The 11,233-nt window shown below is 54.5% G+C and overlaps 1 long non-coding RNA gene across 2 annotated transcripts; it reads right to left on the bottom strand.

Annotated features, from left to right (window-relative positions):
* Positions 1-2,027: 2,027 nt before the first annotated feature.
* On the bottom strand, positions 2,028-10,006 carry LOC129735770 (uncharacterized). Of its 2 annotated transcripts, XR_008731628.1 has the most exons (5): positions 9,610-10,006; positions 9,048-9,417; positions 7,836-8,060; positions 4,140-7,669; positions 2,028-3,518 (listed from the first exon to the last, which is right to left on the bottom strand). It is a non-coding gene; the product is annotated as an uncharacterized LOC129735770 (long non-coding RNA). The 2 variants fall into 2 exon arrangements; XR_008731627.1 differs by lacking the exons at positions 9,048-9,417; positions 9,610-10,006 and having other exon boundaries at positions 7,836-8,157.
* Between the last annotated feature and the right edge of the window lie 1,227 nt (positions 10,007-11,233).

The raw sequence follows: 11,233 nt of genomic DNA on the forward strand, positions 1-11,233 counted from the left end.
GTGGCAGCTTCACTTACATATTTATGTTTCTTTTGCTATGGAACAATATAATGTTTACAGTGAATCTTTAGCATCAATTTCCAAGAAGAAAAAACGAAGTGAGTTGTGCTGGACATAATGCCTTGGTGCAGGGGTGGTTAGCTCACGTTTCTAATCCTGCAAACAGTTTAACTGAGTGCTTCAGGTCGCTCAGGTCACATTGCATTTAAAAGCCCTTCCCACTCTCTACCTGTGTAGGGGTCAATGTCGGCTGCACCTCATCCTGGCTCACACATGAGCAAGTGAAGATGGACTTTTCTCTGTTCCCTGTGTAGCTCCCCTGAGATCCTGCGAAGTTCTGGGTCTTATAAAGGACACATAAGCAAGAAGTGGTGGTGAATAGAGATTATGACAGTCTGAGGCTGCATATATAAACACACACAAATGTGCATATGCATGTGTAGATAGATATATACGTGTACAGGTATCTCGAAGCAAGAAATGAGAAGTGCTATGTGTCATGGCAGGAGCAGGCAGTGCATCGGGAGAGACTCGACCCCAATTTGCTGAGCTGGAGGGGTAGGACAGAGTAGCCCATGTGCTTCATCTGTCCGCTGGACCACGCAAAGACAATTACAAGGGGGTGAAGAGGCAAGAGGCTGGGGAAAGGGCAGGAATTGTTCCCTTTATTCCTTTGCAAAGAAGGGCCACCAGTCAGATGTGCAATTCAGTCTCTGGCAAAAAAACACCCACGGCTATCAGCACTGTCTGCTGAGCGCATGAGGAAAGGGGGTAAAGCCTCCAACCTCCGGGTGGATAGTATTGTTATCATTATTGTTCTTTTAGTTACTTAGTTGGTTTGCCTTACTTAGTGTATGAGAGCATCCCCCGCGCTTACTGGCTGTGGCCGCCGTTTGATAGACGGCAGGGCAGTATTAGGCCGCGGCAGATGGCAGCGGACTGAGCCTGGATGGGAGCGGGACCTGCTTCAGACCCAGCTGTCTCGGATGGGGGGCGGAGGCTGACTTGCCAGGGGGGATACGCTGGGGACCCTCCCGGGGCGCCGCTCCCGGGGGCGCCGTCGGGGCGGTGGCTGTGCACCGCGCTCCGGCGGGGGCGCGGCCCGAGCCGCTTCCCTGCCGTCCCGCACCCCGGCCCTGGCCGCAGCTCGTTCCCCTGCGCTTCAGCACCGTTGGGACGCTGGGCTTTTCTTCCGCCGGGGACGCTCCAGCCGAGCGGCCACCCGATGCCGCAGGGACGTGCCTGCTCGGCCGGGGACGGGCGGTCCCGGCGGGCCGCGGCGAGAACCCGGTGCCGCCGCCAGCACCAGGGACAGCGCCGGCAGCGGCCGACGCCCGGCCCCGGCCCGGCCCCGCCGCTCCTTTGTTCCGCGGGGCGGAACAAAGGCTTCCGCCGCCGACGGCGCGGGGACCCGGCCGCTCCCCTCCCCGCCCCCGCGCTCCCCGCTCACCCCGCCGCCGCGGCCCCGCCACCGCCGCCGCCTCCACCGCAGCCGCGTCTCCGGTGCCCCGGCCGCGCATGCACCTGCCCCCGCGCACGCTGCGCTGCCGCCGCTGCCCTCCCCCGCGCGCAAGCTGCCCCGCGCATCCGCTCCGCTGCCGCCCCCCGCTCCGCGCTCGCGAGCTGCCGCCTTGCGCCTCGCCCTGCCGCCCGGCCCCGCGCACAAAGCCCGCACGCCGCTCCGCTGCCTCCCCGCCGCACCGCTGCCCTCCGGCACCGCTCTGCGCCGCTCTCCCGCGCCGTGCCCCAGCGCTGCCCCCCCGCGCCCCCCGCGCAACCTCCGCACGCCGCTCTGCGGCATTGCCCCCTCCGTCCCCCGGTATCACCCCCGCCGCGCACCAAAGCTGCGCAGGGCTCCGCCGGCCCGCGGCACAGACGCTGCTCCGCTGCCCCCTGCGCGCCGCTCCGCTGCCCCGGGGCCCACATTCCTCGGCTTCCAGAGGAGCCCCGCAAGAGGAGGAGCCATTAGCGAGCGGGCACTCCTAGCTACCGGCTGGGCGATGCGCAAAGAACAATCCTCGGGATGATAATATTAGAAAACGTATTTATTTCCCATTAATCAACTTTACATGGTTTAGCCCAGGAAAGCTAGAGGTCGAGCCACCACTACCTTGACAAACCACCACGGCTACCGCAGCGCTCCAGCACTTCCCCCGGCCCCGTTACCTGCTGCTGACAGCTGCCCCGGCGGGCCCCGTCCCGTGGCAGCCGCATCTCCTTCCCGGGCCGAGCCGTTCAGTCCGCCGGTCCTATTTAGTCTCGATTTCCGTAGGTGAGTACAGGCTGTCGAGCTCTTTATTGGTTTGTCTCTCCCTTCTTAAAATTTATTTTAACTGATTGCTATTATTTTTATTATTAACCTTATTGCGATGCTATGTTCTAGCGAAATCTTTCATGCTTGCTGCCTTGAGGATCCGCTCTTGGCATTCACCGCGTGCCTTAATTGTATGACATTAAATCAAGGTCCGCTGTGAACACGGAGAGTCAGAGCCTTGGAGCGCTCTCTCTCTCCCTCTCTCTCTCTGGAAGCAGAATAGCAACCGATCCCCGAAAAAAAACCGGTAATTTCTCTCTGCCCTAGTCCTATCCTGGCCTGGGCTGCATGTAATTCACGTTCGAGTTTTCTTACTAGCCTGACTGTTGTTTGCAGTGCCCAGGAAGCTGTTAAATACGTATTTAATGGATTATAATAATAATAGAAATTAGGCGTGTGCCTATTACACACTTCCAGGCGAGTGCTTTAATTTCGCCAGCGTCTTCGCGTGATTTTAAACGCAGGAGTTGGCTGTCCCCGACTCGACGTCTGTGATTTGGCATCCCTGGCTGGGAGGGACCGTGTCTCTCCGGCTGCCTCGGTCCGCCTGGTCCTGCGGCTCCGCTGGAGCGCGGGCGGGGGGAGCCCGCACCCCCAGAGCATCCCCGCTCCTCTCGGCCGGGGGCGGGGAGACAGGGTCTTTCGGCGATGAAAAATGAAAGGGCAGCACGTGTCATCTTTCTTTGTAAAGCGGAAAAAAATTTACCTCACTCGCACCTGCCCCTTTCCCGGGAGGGTCTGGGCAGCCCATCTGGCCTGCCTACGCTGAACTGGGCGAGTGAGGAAATGAGGGGTAAAGTAATCACAATAATAACAAAAAAAAAAAAAAAAAGAATCAGCCTAAGCTTTTTTTAATTATTATTACGCTTATTGCCATCTTTCCCCGCTCAGGACGGGGGCCATTCCTTTCCGGTGCTGGTGGCACGTCGGGGAGGAGCGGGGCGGCCGGGCACCGTGCACGGCCCTGCGGGCTCGACCCCGGCCGGACCCCAGGAACCGGGCGGGCTGACCTCGACTGCTGCCTTGGCGCCAGGGCCCGGGAGGGAGAGAGGAGGCGAGGCGGGATGCGCGACGACGGCCGGCGGCGGCGGCGGCGGGCTGGGCTTTCCGGAGACTTTCCCTGTAGGCTTGCCGGGGCATGCGGGGGCAGGCTGGGCAGGCGGCTCCGGCCCCCCTCGGCACCGCAGCTCCTGCGTGCGGCCGCCTGGAAAACAGACAAAGCGAGAGCGTTAGGCAGGCAGGCGGGGAGGGAAGGAAAGGCAGACGGGGAGGGAAGGGCGCCGGGACCCCGCACGCCGCGCCGTTGCCAATGACAAAAGGGAGAGAGGGGGGAGTCAGAGCAGGGGAAGGGCGGGGAGGGAAGGGGAAGGGGAGGAAGAGAAGGAAGGGAAAGAAGGGAAGGGGGGCCACACGGACTGACGCGGAGCTGGGGCCGGCCAGACCCGAGCCTCTGGAGCTGCTCGCTCCGTGGCCGAGGAGAGACAAGGCGGTACGCCCATCACCGCAGCGCCGGGGCGAGCGGGCGCCTGGGTCTCCGCAGCCCGGTGGGAACCAGCTAACCGCGGGGAAGCGCAGAGAGCAACCTTCTTACCCGCCGCTGCAAAAATCCCCGGAGAGCAAAAACGGGAAAGCTTAAAATAAAATAAATAAATAAATAAATAAATAAAAAAGAATGAGATGGAAGGGCGGGGGGACAGCAGTTCCTCCTTCTTTCTCGGCTTGAAGAGCGAAATCCATGGGGAGAAATCCAAGCATCCAAATAAAACCAGTTATGAACCCACTCCAAATATTAAAAAAATCATAATAAAAAAGAAAATGCCCAAACCTGCCGAGGACTGGCAGCTCCTCCGCCCAGTCGGAGCCGCGGAGCGCAGGAGAGGAGGAGAGCCCCGCTAGGTGCTTTCGGGGGGTAGGAAGCGGTCCGGTCTCTCCCCCTCGCTTGCTGCTCCAGAATTAGGGATTAATGCCTCTCCAGCCAAACAAATAAGGCATCTGCCTTCAGTACAAGAGGATTACACGGGGTTGCTGACGTCACCAGCCAGGCAGATGTTGGCTCCCAAAGTCCTGATCATCTCCCGTGTCCTTGAAACCCGGCACAATCCCAGCCCCGCGCATCCCGGCCGGGTCCTTGCAAGGTCGAGGGGGACCTGCTCGGAGGGGACCCCGCCGAGCCGCTCTCTCCCAAAACGTCCTCTTGCATCGTCGGGACAGAAAGGTGTGAAAAGCCGAGCCCGGCAGAAAGTTCAACCCTCCCCCTTCCCTCCGGGTCCTCTCCCTCCCCCCCCCCCGCCTTCCTCCCACCTCCCCAACCTCAATGTCACATGAATCTGTACAGTCATAGCGAGGAAGAAGAGCCTGTTTCCCGGCTCATCCAGAGACCACCCTCCCCGCACAGCAGCCGACCCCCCCTCACTGCAGCACGGCTGCGCCCCCCGGTCCCGCACCGCCCCAGCCTCCGGCCCGTCCTACCGCGGGGCCCGGCACCGGGCCGGGAGGGCAGCGGAGCCGGGCCGGGCCGAGCCCCCGCGGGCTTTGTTCCCGCTGTTCCCGTCGCGGCGGGGAAGCGGCGGGCGGCTGGAGGCGGCTCGCTGGCCCTGCGGGGACAGCCCGCTCCCGCTGCCCCGGAGCTACGCCGTGCCCCTGCGGGCAGGCAGGCCCCTTCGGGCGGGCGGCGAGCCGGGCCGGGCGGGCGGAGAGCGCGGAGGTGGCTCAAGGCCTCCCCTCGCCTCGGGGGCCGGCGGGAGGCACGGAAGCAGAGGGTTTTTTTCCTGGCAAAAGGACTTCGAGGTTGCGTTTCTGCAGTTCTTAGATGCTGGCAGAGCGGCTTGTCGTTCTGGGAGCTCAGCCCTGAGTTTGCTGATGGCTCTTCTGGAGCTGTGGGGTGGGTTGGAAGTGCCGCAAAGTGCATCTGAAAGGGGAGTCCAATTAGACGCGTGATCAAAATAAAAAATTTGCCTGAGAGCCATGTCTGTTGCCTTTGCTGTGGCATAAAGTCCATGACTCATCATCGCTAGTCCCTTTGCATCAAACAATGGTTTCAGTCATTTCAATACCGCAGAAAGGCAAACTGGATGATGTGACATAACGGAGTGGGATGAAGAAGGGATCGCCAGTACCTAGGTTCTTGTTGGGTTGATGTTGTTGTTGTTGTTGTCCGAAGGAGCTGTTTTATAGATCTGTTCCGTATTATCCTTGTCTCTCAAAGTGGCATTTAATTTTTCCAATTGTGGAACCTGGTCACTGATAAAATCAGTTTAATTTACACCACTGTCATTCAGCCGATCCGAGCAGTAGATTTATTTTTGGCTCGGAGTTGAAGGGAAAAAAGCAATCGTATGCAGAATGGAGAGATCCTTTTACTTCTTTTGCGGGCAGTAAGAAGAGAAATCACTAGCTTGGCATTTTAATAGACTTTGCTCTCATGCAGGAGAATGATAAATGTAATTTCTCAAGTCTTTTGTCTGGAAACTTGAGCAGCCACACGAGAAGGAAAACAGGAAAGGCAGACCAGCTCAGTTGCCCAGCGTTTGGGGGGTGGGGGGGCAGGCAGCCCTATTCACCCCCTTTTCTCCCGGGGTGACCACGGGCCCGGGCCCGGCCCCGGCCACGCACCCAGTCCCTGTCCATGGTCCTGACCCGCCGGCGGTAGCGCGGCGCTGCTCTCCGCGCCCGGGCGGGCGGCACTGCGCGCCCCTCCGCGCCCGCGCTGCCAGCCTCCGCCGAGGGGCCAGGGAACCCGCCGGTTGTCCCAGGGCACTTCTGAAAACGCCCGTGCTTTATTTTTATTATTAATAGCAATATTTTTAAATTCAGCACCATGGGAAGAGGTGGTGGTGGGGCATTTGCCTTTCTTGGGTTTTATTTGCTAGCTCGCTTGTTTCAAAGTGCTTTTAATCACTGGCGCCTGGGCAAGCCCACATTATAATGAAAAGTGTTTGATATCGGACAACGGTCTTTAAACCTCGGACTCTGATTTGTTTCCTTAAACGGATTAATGTGGAAATTCAGACATGGGTTTTGGTAACTGGTACTTGCTTACCGGCTGACCTGAAAAGAACTGACAACACTGCAAACTATTTCTTTCATTGCATGTTACAGGGGGATTAACTTGCACAGAATGGTTAAATATGCTCTAAAATCTCACGTTACATATATACGACCTCTTTCCGAGACTGAAGTTCTTCCTTGCTATGTGCCTGCGTGCATATGCACATACTCTCTCAGAAACACACATACATGTATGCACACATAAAGTTTAAATAATTTAGTGGAAAAGTCAAACTGTCGCTCAACGGTTCACAAGTCTTTCCTCAGATGATCACTACCACCCCGCCACCACCACCACCCCCGCACTGGTTAACGTTGCTCCTTCTTATCATTTTAAAGCAAGGACAGGTCTCTGATTATTATTTCTTTGGTCCCCTCTACTCTCATAACCTGCTCCCCTCCGTTGAATAACGCGGGCTAAGAGCAGTTGAAACAGCTGCTCCGTTGCAAGAGGCTCTGAATGCAGCAGCTTTAGGAATTGTGCACTAGCCCTGCAAGGAGCAATGAGTGGGCTCTCTCAAATGTGAGGTACTGCCGGCTGGGGAAAAGGCAGAGCTGCAGCCATTCACACTTCGTGGGCTGGGAGACTTCTTTCAAAAGAGCCCTGAAGTATTTAGGATTTGGGGGGAAACCCTTGTACCGGAAGAAAATGGCCTAAACACAATAGGACTCGCCATTTTCTCCTTCCAAAGCACAAAGCAGCGCCGCGGCTTCAGCACCACACAAAGAAAGCCCGGACCCTCTGAATTCTCTTACATTTTCCCCCACGTTTTCAAAAGCCTTCCCCTCTAACCGATCCACTTTCCCAGGAGCGCTCACACAGAAATAAAGAAAGAAAGGAGGAAGGGGAGGGGGCGAAAAGCGGCTAGGCTAGGCGAGAGCGAGACCGTTCTGATTTAGTTTATTTAAATCAAATCCTGCCAGGGAAAAGTACCACTATTGGGGGGCAGATCTCAAAAAAACGAACCAGCTGTGGAAAGCTGCTTTGACCACCGCATTCCTTCAAGCTGGGCAGACTCACGTTGCACCACACAGACTCGAGCAGGACCACACTGCCGGAGGATGTGTATGTACACACACAGGCGCGCACATCCCCGTGCCAGGAAAAATGCATTTGCAGCCCAGCTAAGCCCACAAATTAATGTGGAAAACAGTCCTCTGCCCTCTGCAGCGCCGGCACCCGGCATTCCTCCGCGCCGCCCGCGCCCGCGGGAGCTCCGCACCCCCGGCTGCTGCTCTGCCTCCGCGAAGCGCTCAGCTCGGCTCCGCCGCCCGCCGCTCTCCCTCCCCAGGCTTGTACCTTCTTATCTAAGTAACTCGGCAGAAGATTGATAAAGAGGGGATGATATTTAAAAAAAAAATATAAAAGAAAGAGAGAACAACAAAGAGGCGAACTAAACCCGAACAAGCCCAACCTAAACCACAACAGCCTCTCACTATCACTTTGAAAAGCAACAAGAAATTTTGTACTTACAGCCAGCGCTGAAGTGAGTAATCCTCATCCCAGCCTGGTTGGATGTATTTGTTTTGGGTTTTTTTCCTCTCTTTTGGGGTTTTTGTTTGTTTTTTCTTTTTTTTTTCTTTCTTTTTTTTTTCCTGTTTTTTTTTAAGTACTCGTTTGTTCCCATCGTCCATGGCTCGGAGTGGATGCAAGCAAAAACGGCCCGTTAGCAGGAATAAAAATAGAAGTGCTTTCATTCTGTAAATGCAGCAACGAGACAAGATGCTGTGTTTCTCCTAATACTTTCTGCTTGGGAACCAGAAGCTCTCAGCTCAGGAAAGCAGGACTCTGAGTCTCCCCCTCCTCTTCTCCCCCCCCCCCCCCCCCCCCCCCCGCACACGCGCGCGCACACACACACACACACACACACACTCTCTTACTTTTCTTGCTTTTTTTTTTTTTTTTTTTTTCCCCCCCAAAAGAGGGCAGGTCGCTCCCTGAATCCCAATGAGTTAAGTCAGTCACTTTCCTTCGCATGCATCACAGCCTCCTTAGAGCTGCAGGCACAAAAGAGCATTTAGCTGCCTCCAATTTGTGTAGAAGGCCTGTCCTTAATTTTTTTTTTTTTTTGTGGGGGGGGGGGGGGTGCGTGTGTGTTGCTTTTTTTGAAAGTATATTTAAATCATGTATTTCACTCTATATAAAAATACCACGTCCCCAACTTTGACGACTGAACCACTAATTGTAACCTTTTAAATACATTCCTGAACTTGTACGTGTAGTTAGCTGGTCTGCAGGTGCTTCACAAGAAACTGATGCACAAAATTTCTGAGCTGTGCAGACCTGCACCCTGCTTCCTGCAAAGGTCAGAGCTGTACAATCCACAATTACTTTCCAATGAAGTCTTATATCAACAAAATCTCCTTGAAAGGATTACAGGCCTTTCAAATAAAGCTTTAATCTTAAATATACATGGCAGCATATTCCATTTCAATCAAATATGAGGGATTGTTTAAAAAAAGTGACCGCACACACACCCACACCCGTCTATTTTCATGCAGGGTTACTTTTTCCAGGCAGACAGAGAAAAGGATAAACACGGTCCTCCCCACTTCACATTTCGGCGGCTATGCTGATTCTTTCTTCTAGCCAGTAGGAACATCCATGTGCATGTGTGCATACATATATACATACATATATACTAATTTTATTTCGCTATTCATACATATAAAGAAAAATACGTACACATTCGTGTATGACAGAGTGTGGCTAGCCTGGCCACGGTAAAAGCTGAAACCTGCAGGGCTGGCAGAAGCCTGTCGTGAGGCAAACGATGCGCCAAAGCGACCCAGCGGTGGCCCTTGCCGATGTGGAACTACGGCGAGAAGCACGGCAGGTCCGCGCCGGGGCCGGTGGGCACGGCCCGGCACAGGGCCACCCCCGCCGCCCCGCTCCGCGGCTCGGGCTTCGGGGGCCCTGGGGCACCCCGGGGGGCTGCAGGGGGCCAGGGCCACCCCGACATCTCGGTCATCTCAGGGAGTTCTTGGCACTTTCTTTGCATCCTTGTCATCTCCTAATTCCAGCGGCACTTGCTCAAATGGGTGATAATCCGACTCTAGAGGAGATTAAGGAACCAGAGATAGCTGCATTTAGGATTACCGAAAGGAAATGAAGGAATCTAATCCACTCCCACCCCTTACGTTACTGGGTTTCAATAAGACCTTATACCACCTTTTAGGATTTTAAACAAATGAAATCGCTTCGAGAAGGGGACAGAAAGAGACCAAGTGAAGCAGAGTGTGTTTACCCATTAAATTAATTGAATAGCAGAGGATAAGGTGAATTGCACAAGCGGCCAGGGCCGAGCTGCTTTCTTCTGCATCCCAATAACCGCGGTACTTGAGCGGGCCCAGGGCTCGCAGCTTCCTCAGCGCTCCTCTCAGGACCAGGGCAGGCTCAGGAAGGCCACGCTGGAGATCCACGTAGGAATTGCGAAATCAATCCAGTACTGATCTGAGCTGCAAACCACCCCTCCGCCAAATCTCACACCTCAAAAGCCCAAACCCCATAATATAATGTGAGCCTGTAAGTATGTTGTTTCCAGTTAATAAGAACTATCAGCAAACCTTAGAAGATACTTAGCTTCAGAGGATTGTTTCTGCTCTATTCTGATTACATAAAGCCAAGAAAATAACTAGCGCTTACTACAGTGACATAAATAAAAGTCCTCTTGTTTTTTCCTAGTTTCACTTTAAACCGAGGAAACAGCACATCCTTTTACTTCCAAAGATACAAGCAGTCTACAGAAAGAGGACTGAGCTAACCTAGTCCTGAGACCAGTTTATCCTTCTTTGGAAAGATTGTAACATAAGTAACACAGAATTAAAAAAAAAAACAAAAAACCCACAACACAACCACAAACAAAAACCCACAAAAAACCCCAACCCCAACCCCCGTGAAATCTAAGGGTGTTTTCTTTTTTGTAACTTCAAATAAACCTTTCATTTTCCCAGACGATTCTTATATTTGAAGTGCTAGACTGCCGACAACAAGGCTCTCTAAATAATATTTATGTATGAATATACTTGATTGTATCGGACTTCTTCATATACTGATTATCCTTGGTGCATTATCGGGGTAGTCTAAAATGCTCTTCGGTTGCAAGAAAAGAGCCTTTATATGAGGGGAAAAAAATGGCTAGTCATCCCTGAGTAAGATTTTGTTTTGTAGAGTGCTTGTCATGGTCCTTTGCAAGCCGAGAAGCAACGTGAATCAAAAGCCTCGGAAGAAGACCTACGTCGACAGAGGCTCCATATATAGTAGGCGCTAATTATTAAAGCTCATTCTCTGATTTAGGACTCTATTTTCCTTAGCAAGCCCATCACCCTCACACAACGCAGCTCAGGATGTTTGTTCAAAGCTTATGAAAATGTAACCCAACTCATTGCTAGAAGTTGTTGCTAATTAGTTGATAATAAACTTCTCCGGCCAGGACACAAAAGTCTTTCAGAAGTGCAAGGTGTTCTTTGTGATGCCCTCACAAGGGGAATTAGCATATCAATTCGGCGGGGGAACAATACATGAGGGCGCTTGCCTCCCCGCCCCCCGCTCCCCCCTTTCTCCCCTTCCTAACGTTTTAAGTGGATGTGGTGGGCATGAAAGTGAAAGGCTGGGGTCCCCGGCGCTGCGCCGCCCCGGCCCGCGGCTGCGGCTGCGGCAGGCTGCGGGCTGAGCCCGCCGCGCTCATTGCACTTGTAGCCTCGTCCCGCTTTGGAAACCAGCCCCTGGGAATGCGGGGCTGGCGGACCACCGGGCAGCCCACCCCTCCACACCGCTGGCTTTATGACCCCTCCTCTATGGCGCTGACAAATGGAGATAGCTGGGGGGTTGCGAGCCCCCGCCCTGCCTCCCCCTCCCCTCGCCACCGATGA

The sequence above is a fragment of the Falco cherrug genome, chromosome 3 (assembly GCF_023634085.1).
Source record: "Falco cherrug isolate bFalChe1 chromosome 3, bFalChe1.pri, whole genome shotgun sequence".
Lineage (NCBI taxonomy): Eukaryota > Metazoa > Chordata > Aves > Falconiformes > Falconidae > Falco > Falco cherrug.